The sequence below is a fragment of the Dermacentor silvarum genome, unplaced genomic scaffold, assembly GCF_013339745.2.
Source record: "Dermacentor silvarum isolate Dsil-2018 unplaced genomic scaffold, BIME_Dsil_1.4 Seq2232, whole genome shotgun sequence".
Taxonomy (NCBI): Eukaryota; Metazoa; Arthropoda; class Arachnida; order Ixodida; family Ixodidae; genus Dermacentor; species Dermacentor silvarum.
The window spans coordinates 11,602-26,561 of record NW_023605890.1 but is presented as its reverse complement, the minus strand read 5'-3'; the positions used below and the strand labels follow the sequence as shown (position 1 = coordinate 26,561).

At 46.5% G+C, this 14,960-nt stretch overlaps 1 long non-coding RNA gene across 1 annotated transcript; it reads left to right on the top strand.

Moving 5' to 3' along the window:
- The first annotated feature begins 10,609 nt into the window (after nt 1–10,609).
- LOC125941758 (uncharacterized) lies at nt 10,610–14,353 on the top strand. Its single transcript, XR_007464586.1, has 3 exons — nt 10,610–10,793; nt 12,207–12,307; nt 14,210–14,353. It is a non-coding gene; the product is annotated as an uncharacterized LOC125941758 (long non-coding RNA).
- Nucleotides 14,354–14,960: the final 607 nt, after the last annotated feature.

Sequence of the window (14,960 nt, the reverse complement as noted above, 5' to 3'; positions counted from 1 at the left end):
GTCAGGTAGTGCGCGGAAGTGCCATCTTGACGAGGACGGAAGACCAAGAAATACTGCTGACATGCACTCGTAATGTATCGGTGCAGCACACGTGTCCTTGAATACGCAAGAAGCACCATCCACATCAGATGATGAACTGCGCAGGTGCCAAACTGGTGTGACATCTCCCTCGACGTCGCAACCATCCAAGAAAGCGGCAACCTGCAAGACGAAAAAGATGTGACTACAGCAACCATTCGCCATGCCACTTCCGGACCCACTGAAGAGCAGAGCGCTTGTACAGTTCCTTTTGAAGTGCGGCAGCACAGTCGATGTCCCAGTAGAGTCAGGTAGTGCGCGGAAGTGCCATCTTGACGAGGACGGAAGACCAAGAAATACTGCTGACATGCACTCGTAATGTATCGGTGCAGCACACGTGTCCTTGAATACGCAAGAAGCACCATCCACATCAGATGATGAACTGCGCAGGTGCCAAACTGGTGTGATATCTCCCTCGACGTCGCAACCATCCAAGAAAGCGGCAACCTGCAAGACGAAAAAGATGTGACTACAGCAACCATTCGCCATGCCACTTCCGGACCCACTGAAGAGCAGAGCGCTTGTACAGTTCCTTTTGAAGTGCGGCAGCACAGTCGATGTCCCAGTAGAGTCAGGTAGTGCGCGGAAGTGCCATCTTGACGAGGACGGAAGACCAAGAAATACTGCTGACATGCACTCGTAATGTATCGGTGCAGCACACGTGTCCTTGAATACGCAAGAAGCACCATCCACATCAGATGATGAACTGCGCAGGTGCCAAACTGGTGTGATATCTCCCTCGACGTCGCAACCATCCAAGAAAGCGGCAACCTGCAAGACGAAAAAGATGTGACTACAGCAACCATTCGCCATGCCACTTCCGGACCCACTGAAGAGCAGAGCGCTTGTACAGTTCCTTTTGAAGTGCGGCAGCACAGTCGATGTCCCAGTAGAGTCAGGTAGTGCGCGGAAGTGCCATCTTGACGAGGACGGAAGACCAAGAAATACTGCTGACATGCACTCGTAATGTATCGGTGCAGCACACGTGTCCTTGAATACGCAAGAAGCACCATCCACATCAGATGATGAACTGCGCAGGTGCCAAACTGGTGTGATATCTCCCTCGACGTCGCAACCATCCAAGAAAGCGGCAACCTGCAAGACGAAAAAGATGTGACTACAGCAACCATTCGCCATGCCACTTCCGGACCCACTGAAGAGCAGAGCGCTTGTACAGTTCCTTTTGAAGTGCGGCAGCACAGTCGATGTCCCAGTAGAGTCAGGTAGTGCGCGGAAGTGCCATCTTGACGAGGACGGAAGACCAAGAAATACTGCTGACATGCACTCGTAATGTATCGGTGCAGCACACGTGTCCTTGAATACGCAAGAAGCACCATCCACATCAGATGATGAACTGCGCAGGTGCCAAACTGGTGTGACATCTCCCTCGACGTCGCAACCATCCAAGAAAGCGGCAACCTGCAAGACGAAAAAGATGTGACTACAGCAACCATTCGCCATGCCACTTCCGGACCCACTGAAGAGCAGAGCGCTTGTACAGTTCCTTTTGAAGTGCGGCAGCACAGTCGATGTCCCAGTAGAGTCAGGTAGTGCGCGGAAGTGCCATCTTGACGAGGACGGAAGACCAAGAAATACTGCTGACATGCACTCGTAATGTATCGGTGCAGCACACGTGTCCTTGAATACGCAAGAAGCACCATCCACATCAGATGATGAACTGCGCAGGTGCCAAACTGGTGTGACATCTCCCTCGACGTCGCAACCATCCAAGAAAGCGGCAACCTGCAAGACGAAAAAGATGTGACTACAGCAACCATTCGCCATGCCACTTCCGGACCCACTGAAGAGCAGAGCGCTTGTACAGTTCCTTTTGAAGTGCGGCAGCACAGTCGATGTCCCAGTAGAGTCAGGTAGTGCGCGGAAGTGCCATCTTGACGAGGACGGAAGACCAAGAAATACTGCTGACATGCACTCGTAATGTATCGGTGCAGCACACGTGTCCTTGAATACGCAAGAAGCACCATCCACATCAGATGATGAACTGCGCAGGTGCCAAACTGGTGTGACATCTCCCTCGACGTCGCAACCATCCAAGAAAGCTGCAACCTGCAAGACGAAAAAGATGTGACTACAGCAACCATTCGCCATGCCGCTTCCGGACCCACTGAAGAGCAGAGCGCTTGTACAGTTCCTTTTGAAGTGCGGCAGCACAGTCGATGTCCCAGTAGAGTCAGGTAGTGCGCGGAAGTGCCATCTTGACGAGGACGGAAGACCAAGAAATACTGCTGACATGCACTCGTAATGTATCGGTGCAGCACACGTGTCCTTGAATACGCAAGAAGCACCATCCACATCAGATGATGAACTGCGCAGGTGCCAAACTGGTGTGACATCTCCCTCGACGTCGCAACCATCCAAGAAAGCGGCAACCTGCAAGACGAAAAAGATGTGACTACAGCAACCATTCGCCATGCCACTTCCGGACCCACTGAAGAGCAGAGCGCTTGTACAGTTCCTTTTGAAGTGCGGCAGCACAGTCGATGTCCCAGTAGAGTCAGGTAGTGCGCGGAAGTGCCATCTTGACGAGGACGGAAGACCAAGAAATACTGCTGACATGCACTCGTAATGTATCGGTGCAGCACACGTGTCCTTGAATACGCAAGAAGCACCATCCACATCAGATGATGAACTGCGCTGGTGCCAAACTGGTGCGACATCTCCCTCGACGTCGCAACCATCCAAGAAAGCGGCAATCTGCAAGACGAAAAAGATGTGACTACAGCAACCATTCGCCATGCCACTTCCGGACCCACTGAAGAGCAGAGCGCTTGTACAGTTCCTTTTGAAGTGCGGCAGCACAGTCGATGTCCCAGTAGAGTCAGGTAGTGCGCGGAAGTGCCATCTTGACGAGGACGGAAGACCAAGAAATACTGCTGACATGCACTCGTAATGTATCGGTGCAGCACACGTGTCCTTGAATACGCAAGAAGCACCATCCACATCAGATGATGAACTGCGCAGGTGCCAAACTGGTGCGACATCTCCCTCGACGTCGCAACCATCCAAGAAAGCGGCAATCTGCAAGACGAAAAAGATGTGACTACAGCAACCATTCGCCATGCCACTTCCGGACCCACTGAAGAGCAGAGCGCTTGTACAGTTCCTTTTGAAGTGCGGCAGCACAGTCGATGTCCCAGTAGAGTCAGGTAGTGCGCGGAAGTGCCATCTTGACGAGGACGGAAGACCAAGAAATACTGCTGACATGCACTCGTAATGTATCGGTGCAGCACACCTGCCCTTGAATACGCAAGAAGCACCATCCACATCAGATGATGAACTGCGCAGGTGCCAAACTGGTGTGACATCTCCCTCGACGTCGCAACCATCCAAGAAAGCGGCAATCTGCAAGACGAAAAAGATGTGACTACAGCAACCATTCGCCATGCCACTTCCGGACCCACTGAAGAGCAGAGCGCTTGTACAGTTCCTTTTGAAGTGCGGCAGCACAGTCGATGTCCCAGTAGAGTCAGGTAGTGCGCGGAAGTGCCATCTTGACGAGGACGGAAGACCAAGAAATACTGCTGACATGCACTCGTAATGTATCGGTGCAGCACACCTGCCCTTGAATACGCAAGAAGCACCATCCACATCAGATGATGAACTGCGCAGGTGCCAAACTGGTGTGACATCTCCCTCGACGTCGCAACCATCCAAGAAAGCTGCAACCTGCAAGACGAAAAAGATGTGACTACAGCAACCATTCGCCATGCCACTTCCGGACCCACTGAAGAGCAGAGCGCTTGTACAGTTCCTTTTGAAGTGCGGCAGCACAGTCGATGTCCCAGTAGAGTCAGGTAGTGCGCGGAAGTGCCATCTTGACGAGGACGGAAGACCAAGAAATACTGCTGACATGCACTCGTAATGTATCGGTGCAGCACACGTGTCCTTGAATACGCAAGAAGCACCATCCACATCAGATGATGAACTGCGCAGGTGCCAAACTGGTGTGACATCTCCCTCGACGTCGCAACCATCCAAGAAAGCGGCAATCTGCAAGACGAAAAAGATGTGACTACAGCAACCATTCGCCATGCCACTTCCGGACCCACTGAAGAGCAGAGCGCTTGTACAGTTCCTTTTGAAGTGCGGCAGCACAGTCGATGTCCCAGTAGAGTCAGGTAGTGCGCGGAAGTGCCATCTTGACGAGGACGGAAGACCAAGAAATACTGCTGACATGCACTCGTAATGTATCGGTGCAGCACACGTGTCCTTGAATACGCAAGAAGCACCATCCACATCAGATGATGAACTGCGCAGGTGCGAAACTGGTGCGACATCTCCCTCGACGTCGCAGCCATCCAAGAAAGCGGCAATCTGCAAGACGAAAAAGATGTGAACTACAGCAACCATTCGCCATGCCGCTGCCGGACCCACATATATGGGAACTTTGATGATTTCATGGTTCAATGAACATCAAAATAATCGCAGCGTTAGAAAATGTGTGAGGTATCAATTGGCACCAATGCCGGTTTTACATAAGTGACCTCAATGTTCCTTAAATTAAATAAATCTTGACGATTTAGGCACCTTGCAGATTTTACGTCGAACGTAATAAAAAAACGGCAAACGAGTAAACAGTTTTTTCATAAATATCACATTCATTTGTTTTAAGCCTTCGCATAATTTTAGGAACTTGCTAGTATTCTGGTTAACAAGTAAAGTTTACGTTCTGCTTAACTTCCACTTTTGTACACCCAGAAAATAATTGCTGTTGATAAGATGTGAAGCTTCAAGAAAGTTGCAAGCAGGAGGTGCTGGTGTATTTTCGTGGCCTTTAAAAACCTACAAGACACAATGCTGCTTAAGAACACTGGATTAGCACTTTGCATTACAGCTTCTTTCCGTGCTTTCATTGTCACGAATGCGAACATGTAGTGTAGATAGATTACTTATAATACATGGCTAAAAAATAAAATTCCTGAATAATTAAAATGTTCCAGAAGGGCGACGAAATGAAAAACCTCTAAAGACTTCGTATCACTGCTTCAACTCCTCAAAACTTTGTTCAAGCAATAAGATGAACAAAGCACGGAGGAAGTGATGATAGTAATGAGCAAATTTACTTACGCTTAAGAATGGCATTGTAGGAGGACGTTGAAAGCAGACAGACTTGCCAGCAGTTCGTTTTATAAATAGCGGCGCCATTTATTAAAATAAAGACAGGCGTATTGCCATACCAAATTAAATAAAACAGACGGTAGTGGGGAGGAAAATAGCCGTGTCGTCTGGTTTGTTAAAATGATTAACTGGAAAACTTTCGGAAGCGATATTGATATAGCAATGGTAGCACTAATACGGGCGAGCTCGAAAGACGAAAGGCAGCACTTTTTTCGTGAGGGTATTGAAGTTTGCAGCGTACACCACATAGAGTGGCCAAGGAGATAGGCAGCCGCGTGATCTCTGTCTAGGGACTGTCGAGATTGTGCGTAAGCTGCATGCCGATAGAAGGGCGTCACAGGTTTTCGAAAACACATGGTCGATGGCAGGTCAAACTAGTTGAGCGGTGAGATGTCCTAGAGAGAGGTCTTTGTATTGAACCATGTCAGACGCAGAGACAAAGAAGAACCAGAAACTCATGCTGTGGCGAAAGTCATTACCGCTACATTAGTTGTAAATTTTCGCAAAGTCCTGAATGATTTCGTTCCATTGGTTGCATAGGCTGGTTAAAACGCACGAGCTTTTGTATTTGGTGAAGGTGCACAGAAAGCTGATGTTTTCCACGTGACACTGACTTGCCACCAGTACGGCAGACTGCGCCATGGGCCACTACAGGGCTCGGCCATTTCTTCCTTGTCGCGAGAACTTAAAGTTAATAATAATGTGCACAGTTCAAGACTGATGATGGACATCACCGATACAAAGGCGGGGGGAGTACAACGAAAAATATGAAAAGTCTCAGCCCATGTTAAGGCATGGAAGAGGACGTTGTAGTGCAAAAGCGAACAAATTTCGATTGGGGCACTTGTCCCGTCTCGGTCCAAAAGCGCTGCCCGACGTGTTACAAGTACAGCGGCTCAGATAAATACCAATATGGAAAGCTTTTTTCCCTTTCTATCTTCGTATTGCGCGCCTTTCCGCGAGCTTCAGTAGAGTGAATATATAAAAACTAGCTCGTTTGTCTATCCTTCTATGGCGGCAAACAACTGACCTCGCGCCAATCTTGTTGTACTAAATGATAGTGCATTTTCCCTAGCATATTATATATGCTTCGCCCGTCAAAATATTCCGTCTTTTGTTTCCGAATGATTAGCAGCCAAATGATTACTAGTCCTTTCCTTTGCAGATGACTGCACTTTCATTTTGCTACATATTGCAAAATGCAATAGCTAAGATGTGTTAGTAGAATAACTTCCGAAAACTGCTCAAGATGCATTGCTTTGACCTCAGTTTATAAGATTAGAAATTATATGATTTCAAATTGTTGTATGCTACAGTGCCCTTCACAAACCTTGCTCTGCAGTCCTGCAATTCGTCTGAACGAGGTGCATGTAGAGCCTTCTTTTCAGCCGGAAGTAGGCTTCGCTGTAGAGCCGAGCCCTGTCCGATGCTGCCAGCATGACTTTCATGGCGGTGGCGATCTCACTAGAGCTTTTCAATTTCTGCGGACAGAAAGAAACTGGGGTCAGTTACAGGTAAAAAAAATGTAGCGACAAGTGACCCTCAAAGGGCAGATGTGTCAATACGCCAGTGAATTTCATCCTTGTAGTTACCTGCTCTGTCTGAATCTTTAGTATTAACTCACCTTCGTTATGTCCCTTCTCTATCGTAGAAATTAAGAAGCGCGAAACAAGTTATCGATTGAAAAAGACACAGGCATGCGCGGTAAACACCGCGCAATCGCAGTGTAAGCTGGAGGAGCGGCTCAAGAGTAGCTCCAATTTCAGCCCCACGCACTACTTCGCGGAGAAGTCACTTCGCTTCAATTTAAGGCGAAAGCCTTTAATGGCTTATACTCGCGGCGTCCGACCGACCGTCCGTCCGTTCCCTGGAACGGTGCCAGCTGTGGCCTCTCCCCCTCACACTCTCGCAGCAATCACGTAATGGCACAGCGGCGCAGAGAAACAGTTGCGCCGCCACAGCTGTGGCCTCTCCCCCTTACACTCTCTCAGCAATTTATTCCACTGGGAGTGTCATGCACAAAAAATGTCGCAGTTTCGCCCGAAAGGCGAAGCATCGATTGCGATAGCAAATTAGTAGAGAGCTATTCGGAGCAGGAATAGTAGTTTTATCGGCTGCATAAACTTGGACACATTGGCTTACTACCTGAATTAACAATCGTGTTGGCAGCGCGCACAATCAAACATGAATAGATCACACTGAATGACCGCAGCCAACGACTGTCAAAACGCTGGCAGCAAACGCAGGTTCGCGCGGTCTATCACTTCAACGGAAACTGAGTGGCGAATGCACAGCGCATACAAAGGTCAGAGCCGTGTGGAGATAAGAGACGGTGCGGGCGACGGGCACCGCCGGGCAAAGGGCAGATGAGAAGTTGTTGGCAGAGGAGAAGCTGCCCCCCCCCTCCCCCTTTCTTCCCGTTTCTTGCTTTCGCGTGGGAGATTGTCACAAGATACGCCTTTGGTGCCGGAGCACAGCGCCGCCCCGCCTCCCTGCCTCCCATACGGCCACGGCCTTTCGCGCGATGGTCGTGTTTGCTTTCCACCGTGCGTTCGCTCTCCGTGATAGCGCGAGGGGGAGTTCGCCCTCCGTCATAGCGTGCGTCCCCCGCGCGCTTTCGCTCGCGCCTACAGCGCGCGGCGACGATTTTATCGCCCTTGGAATCTATACGGAAGACGGCGACGGCGACGACGATGGCGACGCCTACGGCAGAAATCCGGTTGAAGTGTCCATATAATTGCTATCGCAATAAAATAAAATAAAGACATGATATAGTCAGTCGAATGGCCACAGGCTTTCGCCGAACACACTTTGGAATTTAAAAGTGTCTTTCAATTTTTCACTAGAACAATCTGCACACTAAACATTTTCACACCCTTAAGGGTGCTAAAATGGGTGTTTTGCGCATTTACACCCCCATGCACACCCTTAGAGCACCCATTTTATTAAAAACACCCTATCATAAGGGTGTATACCACACATAAGGTGTGAAGTTGCTCAAAGAAGGGTGTTAAATCGACGTCTCAAGGGTGTTGAACACAAATATGCAGGCATAAATCTGGCATAAGAACGCGTATACGTCCGCGCAATGAGCCATGTGTCTATGTATAGCATTTTTTTCTAAGATACTGATGTTTCAGGTGTGACGGGCACGCCAAAATGTATTACCTCGAAAAGTACACACATTCACTTGCAATTTCATTAAATATCATTAGGTTTAGTGCTCACTGTGATACTCCAGTGTAATTAGACACTTTTAATAAAACCGCAGTAGAATAAAAACGTGCAAGCAACTTGCAACATTTTACAGGAATTTAGCGGTGCCCTTAACAGCCCAACAAAAGTGGTGAACCCCGGTGAGATGTCTTTTTAAACGATTCGAGGTAGTAATTAGACACGCAAGCATAAAAATTTGGCTAATTCACTTGTCAACCAGCGAAGTCAGACGATCCTTATTATTTAATTGAAGCCCATCATCGATATAGTTCATGAATGGTTCTTTGAATGCCAAGAACTGATGCCGCTTATTGCTTCAGTGTAATGAATTCCGGACTATGGAAAAAAATTGAAACCGAAACATGTACTGCGGAAGAGCACAACTGTCACTCCTTTCGCAGACGCCCACGAGTGATGTGAATGCTTGTGCCTCACACGTGGCACGACCAATAATGTAGCGCCCTTATCGAGGCATGATCTCGCTGAGACTATGCTGTCACCTGGCATGGTCTCCTTGATCGGATGCAGCCGGTATTTTGATCGTACCTGTACAAGCGCGCTGATCAGCTCGCTCACGGTCACGATTTGTGCGCTGCACTCACAGTGATGCAGCCCGACCTCGTCAAAAAAAAAAAAAAAAAAACAACAAACAAACAAACAAGAAAACGTAACGCTCGACACGAAACGTATTCGCAACTCCCAGCTCACCGCTACAGCTAGAGACCACAACGAAGTGGCAGCAAGCAGGCGGCCACGCCAACAAGCAAACCTGTGAGAATAAATGGGCAGCGGCAGATAATTTTTGTAGTTCGACTGAGTTCGGCGCAGCGCGATTTACGCGGCTGCGCCCTCCGAATGAAAAGCGACCGGAACTGACGCTACGACGCTGTATCGTTGCCTAGACAACCCGGCACGCGGCAGGGCGGGAAGGCGGAAGTTGTTTGTCACCTCATTTGCTCTTGCTTCAAAAGATGCTTGTCTCTTTTTTGTCTTTGTTCACGTCTCGCGCTCTGGGAAATAATTTTAAACGTGTCATTGGTTTTATGTGCGGTCTAATCAGAGACGTGGTCCGTGCGTTGTGTATTAATCGTGCCCCACCTCAACTCAAAGCCTTCGCACGCGCTGGAAGATGGATCCACGCAGGCAGATACGAGCAGTTGCTACGTTCCCGGTGTCGGCGGTCGGTATACTACTGTCAGTATGGAAAGTTTCAGGCAAGTGTCCGTTCATTTGGTGTTTCTTTATTTGATTACGTATTATTGTTGGCTGTAGAAGTATCTTATTGTGATCCCATCATAATTCACAAATGTAAGGTCAAAAGCAGTTGCACGCACTACTACGGCAAGATGGCTACCTCGATTGCCCTCGTGTGACAAACGTTTCTGTGGCCACGTCGGACGTGGTGCGCCTGCATAATCCCGCTTTGTTTCTGAGCGCTTGAACTATCGTAAATGTGGTGTTCTTGCTAGTTCAGCGCGGCTTATAACACGGTTGTTCGTTTTGTATCGTGTAGAAAAAGAAGTGACGACTGGCCTTCTTAAGTACCGGCGCAACATTGGCTCTCCCTGGCGCGCTCGCGTACTGCTGCTGCTGCTTGCCGGACGCCTTCCTTCAGGTTTTGGGTTATCTTTCTCTCTTTGTATGTGTGTGAGCGCGCACGTACGTGTTTTGTAAGCGCATTACGTTTGCGTGAGTGCGTCCGTCCGTTTTTTCTGAGCGCTTTGTGTGTGCGTGCGTGCGTGTTTTTTGACTGTTTTGTATGTGTGCGTGCGTGCTTGTATGCGGGTCTCTATGTGCTTGCGCGTGCGTGCGTGCGTTCGTGCGTGTTTTGTGAGCGCTTTGTATGTGGGCGCGTGCCTGTTGTGTGAGTGTTTTGCATGCGTGCGTGCGCGCGCGCGCGTTGCTGTTTTGCGAGCGTTTTGCATGTGCGCTTGTGCTTGTATGCGGGTCCATAGGCGCTGGCGCGTGCGTGCGTTCGTGCGTGTTTTGTGAGCGCTTTGTATGTGCCTGAGTGCGTGTTTTGTGAGTACTCTGCGTGCGCGCGTACGTGTTTTGCGAGCGCTCTGCGTGTGCGCGCGTGCTTGTATGCGGGTCTCTGTGCACGCACGTCCGTGCGTGTTCTTTGAGCGCTTTGTCTGTGCGCGTGCGTGCGCGCGCGTACGTGTTGTGTGAGCTTTTTGCGTGGGCGCGCGTACTTGTGTGTGCGTGTGTGTATTGCATAAGGTCGGTAGTTTTACACGCAATAAACCTCTTCAAAATTGGTGCAGCGGCTGTCCCCGCCCTGAAAACCGAGTTTGGTGTCGAGCCACCCTGGAAGCCACCCTGGGTTATATGGAGGCGCCGAAGGACCAGTGGAAGGTGTAAGTTTCCTCCTTTTTTCCCTCCTCTACACTGATGAATCAACTTCCTTGATTTTTATTGTGAAATAAACGTTTCATCAACAGCATAAATACATGAATCAGAAATCCGGAAAGTGTGTTTCACGATTACACTAATTTCGACCGTGAAACGTATGCCTTGGGTTAGCCCACATTTCCTTAAAGTAGGCAACTGCTTATGGAGGCGGCGGCGGGCGAAATGCTGGCGCCGCTTTTCGCCCGCACAAAAAACGTTTTGCCTACAAATGCAAAAACGCCCGTGTCCTGTGCATTGGGGGCGCGTTGAAAAGCCCCTGGGGGGTCAGAATCAATCCAGAATCCCCCGCTATCGCGTGCCCCCTAATCACACTGTTATTTTGACATGTAACACTCCCCAATTCAAGGAGACAACTGCTTAAATTGTGAATAGCTGGTTATTTGCGATGTTCCGCGTATATAGCAATTGGTTTCAGCAACTCTTAATAATTTGAAGATATGAAGTGCTAAGCTTTAGGGTTCTCTGGGTGGTTCGCATGCCCTTCGAAAATTGTCCCTTATAGCCCAAATATAATTTGTAAAAATGGAATTTATAAGGCATGCCCAGGCACTCGAGAATGTGATTAGCTTGAGGTTTAGATTGAGAACGTTGCAGTGAGTGCCATAAAAGTTTTTTTATGCTTTATCAGTAGGAGTGTCAAAGTGTAAAAAAAAGCGTATGTGTGGGTAAATTGGTGAAAGCGAGTCATGTGGTGCAGGCGTGTGTGTGTGTGTAAGACGTCGCTCCTCGAAAGGGCAGGACTTGAGTAAAGTGACCTGTTGAACAACACTTTGCAATGTGGTGACCATGGTTTAAATAATGGATTTGAGCCCTGCAAGGAGTTGCGACATTCTAACGCATTCCACTTGCATTTACCACGGTGTTGCCACTGAATTGTATGACTCTCTGGTGCTGTTTGGCCAGAATTGGCAACGAAACACAATTAATCAAATTTGTTTCATTCACACTATTTGTAGCCAGCATAGTAGTGCAAGTCACTAGTGTGATCGAGTATAGATTTGCAATGTGGCACTAAGATTACTCATTACATTCAACTTAAGAAATCTTGCAGCCACTTTCATAGCTGGTAATAAACTTAGAGAGCACTAAAAGAAGTATTAAACAATGGAAATACCGCTGGAAAAGCCCTGTCAACAGTGTATGAGCAGGCAAGCGTATATGTGTGTGGAAATTTCAATGCAATGAACTTTCACTGTAACATCTGTGGTATGAGGCTTGTTTTTTTTTCTCAGTAAGCTGTACCGAGTCCATACTTTGATTTTTCTCTTGCAAAGCAAAATCAGCTTTATTGCTAGTGATCTTCTCTCTCGTTCTGGTAGCATATGTTTATGTGGAACTTAAAATGATATTTCTTACAGGTCATCTAGATGACAGCCTCACAATTCCCAGCCTTTGTGCTTTCGATCAGAAACCCATCAGAGGCAAGTCACTTAAGTTTGCCTTCAGACAAGACAAGATTGTAAGTCGATATAGGCGTGTAGTCTAATATTCTGAGCCAAGTGACCATTTAGTACTGTGAGGCTCCTTTGGCAGCCTTAGGTTGTGCAGTTGTGTGTGTGCAGTTGTGTGTGTGCAGTTTTTAGATATTGCTGATGGTACAGTTCACATTGCAGATATGACTGGTATTCCGAAGTATATACTTGCAATTTCATTATTGCCTTTCATAGTGAAGTTTTTCTTTAGTGCAAGGATATTCACAGATTGGGGCATTTCAGCATCATATTCTGTATTGTGCATTCAGTGCTCATTTCAAATTACCCTCCTCCTACCAATTTATTTGTGGGAAAGGAATATTTGTTTACCCTCTGCAATGCGCCTATTTCCTCATTGCATCAAACTCCTCTACCTTTAATTCTCACATAATTATCACAACCTTAAAATTTCGGCTGTTCTTACTGCTTTGAAAACAGTATCAAAATCAAAATGTGCTTGATTGCTATCTAGACTGCAAGGTAATTCAAGAAATTGCAAGAAACCGTGGATTATGGTAGTTGAAAACCTCTTTTCAGCAAACCATGTGCCTTTTTCGTTTACTGAGCTGCTCATGAAAACCGCAAGCATGTTTCATTTAACACAGCTGTTACAGGAGGAGAAAAAAAGATTAACAGGAGCACTTTTCACGTGGATGCAATGCTTTTGGATATTCTCCAGGTGGCAAAATGTACATTTAGGAGCGAGAGTGACCTTGAATCAGAGAGGGTGGGGCGGGGAGCCAATTTGCAGCCATTGTGACTCATGCATGTAGTGGCAACACAGGTTGAGAAATTGTTGTGGCACTGCGGTCTATTAAATAGGTCAGCACTTAAATAAACTCCCCCACAGTGAGGGGGAAACGTAGGATATGTTATCCAATAAAGATGGTGCTTTTAGGAGACGGCAGAAAATTTTAGGCTCTAGTTGAGCAGCTACAATATGAAGGACCATGTAAATTGTAGGAAGGCAACATAAACTGAGTAGAAGGACGTACGTCACTGTTCAGAGCGTGAAGTAGAAATTCGGAGCATCAGGAAGGATTGTAAGTATAAATAAGGGAATAGTACTTGTCAGCGTATTGCCGAGCTAACACATTGGAACAAGGGCAAAAAATAGTTGACAGGACTTTCTATATTTTCCAGGTAAATATGCTGAAACACTGATTATTACTCAGTCAGTAAAGAAATACACAACAATAAATAAAAATAATTAAGTATACAGAAAAGGCCTTATAGACTGCAGTGGAGAGTTGGACACTGTTGGGCTGGATGCAAGTACTGCTTTGCTACTGTAATGCAGGGCAGGTGAGAACGCCGTTGGGGGTTTCTTCATTTTCATCTGTTGTGCACTCTCTCCTGTACAATAGTACTCTTCGTCTCATAGTGTAAAAATGTTGCATTAAAAAGAAATATTTTCTCATGCCTTGAGCATAGCAGTCTTATTGTGTCTTCTCCCATAAAGTCTTCTGCTGGTGTGCTTCTGAAGTGTAATGCACAACTACATTGGCGATTTTATATTGTGAGTTTTATATTGTGGTCACATCCATGCTCCTGGAGAAATGTCAATTGCTGAGAGATGTCTTTGGTAGTGTCCTTACATTTTATGCTCTTATTTTTCCATGGTGAAAAGGCTACTGTATATTTATTTTTGCTTCTATGCCATTTTGTATTCACGATGACTTAGTGATCGAGGTTTCTAAATTTGAAAACTAAATTTTGCCTACCTTTCATTTGTCATGCCCAATTAAGCTGTGCTTTGTGTTCGGTCACAATAATTAGGAGTGTTGTTTTCAGAAGTTTGTTGCCTTATCAAATTCCCCACAGTGTATAGGACCGTAATGAAATGTAGAGTCAACTCTCATGATTCTGTTGTTATTTTGCTAATGCAGGAAGTAGGATTCCAGCACAGCCATCCACTGCACTTATGGTCAAGATGCTCAGACAATGGAGTCCCTGTTCCTTCTGGTTAACCATGAACAGTATTCTCGCTTTTATGAAAGCTAAAGGTGATTTCCTGCATAAATTACAATTTTGGAGCTCAAATGTATACACTTTATTCTAATTTGAATCAGATAATATATGCTGTTTATTATTTTGATACTGTTTGATACAATAATTTCTTGTTGGAGAATATTAAGCGTGCTGTTTAACATTTATTTATGCATGACTGGCTCATGCATGATGGCCTGTGTTTAAACAATGTGAACTCACACATTTGAAGCTTCATTCAGTAACCAGAATATGGCTGATTTATTAAACATTATTTGCTCATTGATGTATTCACGTGCTACAAGCCCTAATCTTCCGTTATTGCACCAAGTACATATAATTTAGAAATTGGCAATGTATATTAACTTCATCCGCATGTGGGCAGTAGAGTACCTTAATGGAGAGTGGTTTGTTTTTATAAGGCCCCCATTGATACGTCACTTCGCACCTAAACAGTAATAAATGTGGCGTATTTAGGCTTTTGTCTTGCAGTAGAAAAAAAAAAAAACATTTTCAAGCAAGATATTTTACAACAGACCATGCAGTGCTTTCGCATTACAAAAATTTAAGGAAACCAGAATTGTAATTGGAAAATCTGCTACGCAGCATTTTCAGCTCAGAGAACTCTATTTACGTTTGAAAAAAAAAATC